This window comes from Enhydra lutris, unplaced genomic scaffold, assembly GCF_002288905.1.
Source record: "Enhydra lutris kenyoni isolate GAN:26980312 unplaced genomic scaffold, ASM228890v2 scaffoldscaffold101, whole genome shotgun sequence".
NCBI lineage: Eukaryota > Metazoa > Chordata > Mammalia > Carnivora > Mustelidae > Enhydra > Enhydra lutris.
The window spans coordinates 1867860-1875746 of NW_019154185.1; positions in this window are offsets into that span (position 1 = coordinate 1867860).

Genomic DNA, 7887 nt, shown 5'->3' on the forward strand with positions numbered 1-7887 from the left:
GAATGTGCAACCTCTTTTACTCCTTCTTACCATCTGTGGAGTAGAGATGATTTGGCTCTTCTGTTGTGAGGAGGAGATTCAAGCCAAGGCAGCTGAAGGCACAGGCAAGGTGGCTCTCTCAGGAAGTGGTAAAGCCAACTGTTACTGATTAGGGACAGAGAAGCAGCAGGGTCTCTGGAGCCAGAGAATGTTTTCAGGAGCCTTGATGAGGCGGGTGCAATTAACTCTAGATGCTCATCTTCCCACCCTGCTTCCATGAAAACTTACCCTGATGGTTCAGGAAAGAGCTCACACATAATGAGTAGGTCATCTCTGAAGATCAAAAATCAGGGTCCCACATGATTGTGCCCTTGGATGTGCAGCAGGCTTCCACTTATAGCTGATCGTCTGCTTCAAGTTGACTTTCCACGACTTCATTATCCAATTCGTGTAATCATTAAAAGTGATGGTCAGGGAACATAAAAAGAGGAATAGAGTTATCCCCTTCTAGCAAAAGTCCCTTATGTGGGGAGCAGTGTGCTGCACAGACACGTGTTTATTTATTTATTTTTTTCTTTTAAAGATTTTATTCATTTATTTGACACACACACACACACACACACAGAGAGAGATCACAAGTAGACAGAGAGGCAGGCAGAGAGATAGGGGGATGCAGGTTCCCCACTGAGCAGAGAGCCCGATGTGGGACTCGGTCCCAGGACCCTGACATCATGACCTGAGATGAAGGCAGAGGCTTAACCCACTGAGCCACCCAGGCACCCCCAGACCCGTGTTTAAACTGTTTTAACCATGACCTTCAACCATTCAACCACGAAGGACTGACAAAGCAATCATGGGTGGGGCCTTTGAAAAGATTCATGCTTGTGTCCAAACACACTCGGGAACCCCACATTCTCCCCCATCCCTGCTCTGCAGCCACCCTGGCCTCCTGTTTCCCTGCAAAGGGCTGCCTGCGCCCATTCAGGGGTCTTTGTAGCAGACTTCCCACTGCCTCAATCTCCCTTCCAAAGTCTTGTCATCCTTCCTCTCTGTCCTTAAATGCCACCTCCTCAGAGAGGCACTGTGCCACCACATCTAAAGTGAGAGCCTCTGTAGTTCTCCTTCTGCCCCTTTTCGGTCAGCGCTACGACGACATGCAGATAGTGGGTCCGCTCCCTGGTTCTGTGTGGGTTCTGCGTGGAGAAGGACTGCCACCTGTCCACCCATGCTCAGTCCCCTCTCCTCCTCACTACTGGAACGGAACCCTGACTTTGTGGTGGGTGGCCATGTGTCCTTCAATACATATGCCCCTGCCTCATGTTGCAGGATCGCAGGGTCCCTGTCTCACAGAGTGGAACAATGAATCTCGTTCACCCAATAGGGTGAAGTGAAGTGAAAGTTTATCAAGTGAAGGTGCGAGCAGAAAGGAAGGAAAATTTTCTCTAGGGTGAGAGGGGTCCCACATGGGTTGCCACTGAGGGCTTTTAGGGCCGGTCTTTTATTGAAAACTTGACCTGGGAGCTTGTGGCCTTGAGATTCTTGTGCCATCTTGGTTTGAACAAGGACAAATGATAGCACCCTTAATGACTTACTATTTTGAGGTTTGGCTATTTTCTGTAATCACACTGTAGCTGCCAAAGAAAAATACTCCCTCACAGCAGGGGCCAGGGGGGTCTGGTCTGTTTCCTTATCTCTGGTTCCCTCTGACTGAGCACTTTTGCCTGCTGGGAGTAATTTCAGAGTCTAGTCAGGGGCCCCCTACTTCTCCCTGCCTATACTTTAACTCTTTCCTTACTCACTCAGGCTCCTTTACAGTGAGGAATGGCCCTTTGACACTACACACACACACACACACACACACACACACATGCACACACATGCATGTGCGCACACACACACACATCTTAATACATTTCTATTTTGGAAATATATGAAACATGATGATGAACGTGATGAAACATGGAATTCTCATGTTTCTATTCTATTCTATTCTGTTCTATTCTATTCCAATTCTTCCAATCTTTGAAAATGTTTTTGGAGTTTCAAATATCTGAATGTGTCACAGGACTGCTAAAAAGTTCCATGGAAAGCTACATAAAGGCAAGCATTCTTTGGAATCGATCCAGTCATGATGAATCAACTCGCTATTAGAATATTTTCTTATACACCAGTCTTTTAAAAATCTTCGGTCATCATGTGAAGTCGATTCTCTAAAATCTGCATGTTGTTCTGGGTTCATTCCACATTCAGGTAAAATATTATTGTTTTATTAAAATTAGAAGCTGTGTCATAGTATTTTTACAATATATTTAAATGACACCTTTTTAAACATTGCACCACATTCTTTTTGGTGTCTTATTTCCATTAAATAATTATAGTGTAATTTATTAATATATTTTTAAATCAATACAATCTATTTAAAGTAAATGTAGTATACAATATATACCTAAGTAATTTATATTAACTATCTATAGGCATCTAAATTACAATATTAAAGACTTAGGTGCATACAAGAATTTGTATAAAATACAAAACTCAATAATTACAAACAGCATATTACACACGAGGTTTCCAGATTGAAAAAAAAAAAAACCATGAGAAATAAATTTCTAAAAATGAAGTGAGCACCACAGTGCCTGGTGGCTCATTTGGTTAAACATCCACTCTTGGTTTCAGCTCAGGTCACAATCTCAGGGTCATGAGATCGAGCTCTCTGTCAGGCTCTGCACTAGGCATGGAGCCTGCCTGGGACTCTCTCTCTCCCTCTTCCTCTGCCCCTCCTCCACTCTCTCTCTCTAAAAAAAAATTGAGTACCATTATAATATTCTTAATTGTTTTTTAAGATTCTATCTATCTATCTATCTGACAGAGAGAGCGAGCACAAGTAGAAAGAGAAGCAGGCAGAGGACGAGGGAGAAGCAGGCTGCTTGCTGAGCAGAGAGCCCGACTTGGGACTCTATCCCAGGACCCTGGGATCATGACCTGAGTTGAAAGGAGATGCTTAAATGACTGAGCGACCCAGGCAACCCTCATAATTATTTTAAGTAACTGAAGTATAAAATGTTCTTGATAACATTATTTTCCCAGTAAAGTATATTTTTGTCAGGAAATGTTTGATAGTTGGTCAAATTTCATTTTTGAAAAGTCAAAAATTATTAATGAATAAAATGCATATAACTTACTGAGTGATCTTTATAGTGTGATGAGCTTCAGAAACCACAAGGAGCCTCAAGTTTGGAGGCTGAGTCTGTTGAGGGATGAGGGTGAATGGATTTTTTAAAAAAGACTTTATTTATCCATTTGGGAGAGAGAGAGAGCAAGAGAGAGAGAGCGCACAAGTATGCAGAGAGGCAGGCAGAGGGAGAGGAAGAAGCAGGCTCTCTGCTGAGCATGGAGCCCGACATGGGGCTTGATCCCAGGACCTTGGGATCATGACCTGAGCCAAAGGCAGACACTCAACCAATTGAGCCACCCAGGTGCCCTATGGGCTGAATGGATTTTAAAGGGACCATATAAAAAAAAATAAAGGGACCATATCATGACACACAGTGAAGTCTGAATGGTAAGCTCTGAAATTTGTCTCCAAACTTGTTCTATCAATAAATAAGTTTTGGGTACTCTCAAAAACATGTTGGTAAGCTGTTATTCATCTTGACTGGCAAGTGCTTCAGCAGTTCCTAAAATTTTGCACCTGGATCAACCTAGTCCTGGCCCTGCTCTGCCTGTCCTTGTGAACTACACATTGTGTGAGACCCTGAACCACCTCCATGCTCATGGCAGATTTTCTGCCAGCGCAGTGCTCTCGTAAGTCATGCACTTCCTGAAGTTTAAGATGTGTGAAGTACAGACCATCTGATCTTCTTCACCCCCATCTCACTCAGTGTCTACCAGAGTACCCAGCGCTAGAAAACCTTCCAGGAACATTTGTTGGATGAAGGAACCATCATAACGAGTGTCTGCGGATTACCTCAGATTCCTCACAGCAACCGTTTTGTTTTCCAACAAGGTAGTTTTCAGACTTTAGAATAAAGGTGTTAAAAATAAGTAAAGTGTTAATAGAGACATCCCACTGTTGTGGGCAGGGAAAGCCATCTCCCCAGACAGGAATGTCCAGACCACGAGGACTTTATGACATCATCTGTCCCTGGATTGCCATTTTACAGTGACACAAATGAGGCCCCAAGAAGAGAAGGACCCATCCAAGGTTATAGACAGCTAGAGCCAGAGCAGAGTCTGGAAATCAAGTCTGCACACCGTTTAGTGCATATGCTGCTTCTTGCCCAGACCCAGGAGTGTTGCGTGTTTGAGGTGCAGCCTCTCTGCTCACTGGGGCCGTATTTGTTTAAGTGCTCTAGTCGATGCCTCTGCCCTGTTCCTCTAGTACAAGATCCAGTTTGCTGAGCCCAGAATAAGTCTTCACCAACTGCTCTGACACATTAAATGTTGCTACAGTAGCAGTAGGCATAGCATGTTTAGGAATCCCACAACTGGTTTTCCATCTTAAAAACACCTCCGGGGGCACCTGGGTGGCTCAGTGGGTTAAAGCCTCTGCCTTCGGCTCAGGTCATGACCCCAGGGTCCTGGGATCAAGCCCCGCATCGGGCTCTCTGCTTGGTGGGGAGCCTGCTTCCCTCTCTCTCTCTTTGCCTGCCTCTCTGCCTACTTGTGATCTCTGCCTGTCAAATAAATAAATAAAATCTTTAAAAAAAAAAAACACCTCCAAAATCACTCTGCGAAAACCTCTGTAAAGCAGTCATTTCAGAAGTTAGGGTCAATTTTTTTAAAAGATTATTTATTTATTTATTTGAGAGGGGGGGAACGGGGGTGGGGGGAGAGAGAGAGAGTCTTAAATAGACTTCATGCTGAGTGGGGAGCCTGATGTGGGACTCTACCCTGACATCATGACCTGAGCCAAAATCAAGAATTGGGTGCTTAACCCCGGGTGCCCCAGTTGGGGTCTATTTTTAACTTTAAATTATAAGAAACTGAACTACCATTCTTGACAGTTCATGTAGCACAGGAGGTAATCTTGCTAGTTTATGTTGAGAAATGTAAGGTCAAATCTGCTGCGGGGACTCTCCTAATGCCAGTTGACAAATAAACAATAGGAAGGTTAAACAAAGCTGTATCCAGAATAACAGCTTACCCTCTTCAAATCCCCACGATGGCAGATTCTACCCAGCTGGTGGATATGTTCCCAGTGTGATTGATGAATATGCCTGTTTCTCTGTCTGCTCTGGGGTTTCTTCTCTGCTGCAGGAATTTCATGGGTCCACCTTCAAACAATGGCCATTTGATACCTCTGTCATATGAAAAGGTGGCTAGGCTGAAGTAGAAGTTACACCGTTTCCACTCTTGTGTGTTTCTGGACAGAGATCCTTGGGGCAGTGACCATTTTGTGGCTCCCATATTTCGTGGCTAATTTGCTGATTCACCTAATTGATTATTCTATCTTCCTCATATCTGACTTTAGCTTCTCTGACTCCAGGACCAGGAGTGTGTGTTCAATTCCATTTTGAAGGACCTCCGCTTCTATAGGATACCCTTTTCTCTAGGGTCAGAGGTAAGAATGGCCATGGGTTTCTGTCAATCCACATGGAGTTCCAGCTGGTGCTTGTAAGTGTCAGTCTGGTCTGATCTCCCCTTCTTGAATGTTCGCTTGGCTTCAGCATTTTACAGGAGACAATAGCCTTATAGGTGGAGATAACATGACTACCTCCAAATACTGTATAAGGTTAATTCCATGTAACATGGAATTAACCTTATTGTTACATGGAATTAACCTTATACAGTATTTATATTTAAAACTATTTAAATAGTTTTTAAAAACTATTATATATGAATATATGTGTACATGTACACATATACACATTGGTTCTACTTTCTCTGATTGAAGTACAGGCTGATACTGATTTTGGTGCTGAGAGTGGTTCCAGAAAAATCTAAATTTAAAGATAATTCTCTGAATTGGTTCTGGTGTTTCTGGAATATCTTTAATCCCATTGGATTTAAAGGCATTAGCACCCCTGTTTCCAGTGTTAAAGAGGCTACTGGTAGTGTGTGGCAGGAAGTGGCAAAGAGTTATTCAATTTATAAATTTTATCTCCTTTTAATCAAGTGTCTATAAAGAACCAGGCTCTGGGTCACCAAGTGTTTGCTACCTTTGAGCATTCTAGTCACAATAAAAAGTATAACAGAGTTGGTTGGTTGCTTTTTTAAAAAAAATTAAAAAAAAAACATATAAAAAAAACATATAATGTGTTATTAGCCCCAGGGCTAAATCATGGCACCTGGGTGGCTCAGGCAGTTAAGTGTCTGCCTTCAGCTTAGGTCATGATCTCAGGGTCCTGGGATCGAGTCCCACATCAGGCTCCCTGCTCAGTGGGAAGACTGCTTCTCCCTCTCCTGCTCCTTCTGTTTATGCTCTCTCTCTCTCTGTCAAATAAATAAGATCTTTGGAAAAAAAAAAGAAAATGGCTAAATCACAATACTAACCACAAGCTTTGTGGTGTTTTAAAGGGCCCCCTTCCTATCCTCTCTTCTGCTCCGCAGTAACCTTGAAAATCAAGACTCACGGCTATGATTGCTCTGTGAAGCAGCAACCTATCAGCCACCAAAGGGGAAGAAATAAATTTACAGCCTCCCCAAAGCTCCATTTCCAGACAGTTGTCACTACTGGATGTGTGTGGCAACTCCCCCAAAAGAACCACTGTGGGCTTGTGCATAATTCAATACCCTCGCAGCTCACTCTGTGTGTGCAGCCCTGTTCTTGACCTTATGGTGCCAGGCAGCCCTCCTGCAGGGACTGTTGAAGAGAAGGGATGACAGTCAGTAGCCTTGTCTTGCTTTGATTTTGTGAGCAGTATTTCTAATGTTTGTCCCCCAAGAATAATGTGCAAAGCAGATTTGTGTAGACACCTTTCTACCAAATACTTTTCATTTTCTTCATGAATATTTTATCACGTCTTTTTTGCATCAGTTAAGACGATCATATGATCTGCCTCCTTTTCTATTCCTATAGGGCTCCAGCTATTGACTTATTCACTCAGCTCCAAATTCACAATTCTAGCCTGCCCAGTTGAAAAAATGTTCTGGTTCCTTTAAATGTTTTTTTCCTGTGGCATGTGTGACCCACGTCTGCCTGTAGAGGGAGCCCGATACATGGCCGGGGAACACTTGCTTCCTGGTTCTGGCGCAGCTCCCTCCATGGGGCACCCGAGGCTTCTCCAGCATCAGGTTTCCCATGGCACACAGCTTCTCGGGGACCAGGCATCTGCATGGCAGTGTGGCCTGCAACACCCCACGTCCTGCAGCTGCGCTTAGACCTCCCTGAGGCAGTGATAATAGATGAGCCTTCTGGCCAGACAGCTCTCTGTGCACACCACTCCCATACTCCCTAGGGGGCGTATATCCAGCAACCGGGAGGGCAGGTTCTAGAAAGTTCCACGTGAGAAGCACCACAATTTCACCGCCGTTGTGTGAGTTCTTTCAGCCTCCTGGAACAAGGTCAGGATATTAAGGCTGGAAGTGTGGATTTTTTTCCCCCGGGGGCTCAATTTGTGACCTGGAAGTGCTTCTTCTTGGCTGTGGTGTCTTCATCTACCTTGGTCTGTGGGGACACTTGGGTGGGTTCTGATCTCAGCACAAGGGACGCATTTTCGGGGCAGTTTATTTCAGCCATGTTGCAGAGAAATCTGTGCTTGGTGGTGTCTTGAGTTCTGTGAGGGACTTTCCTTATGTAAATCTCTCATTGCTGTTGAAGGGATGCGTCTTCAGGTGCTGAGTCCTAACACGGAGGGTGGGGGATTCGGGGGCGACGGGGTTTCCTGAAAACCGGGTCGGGTGTTGGTGGGGTGGGGAATGGTTCCTGGCTCTCCGTTCAAGCTCCGTGAGGGGGATGGTTCCTGG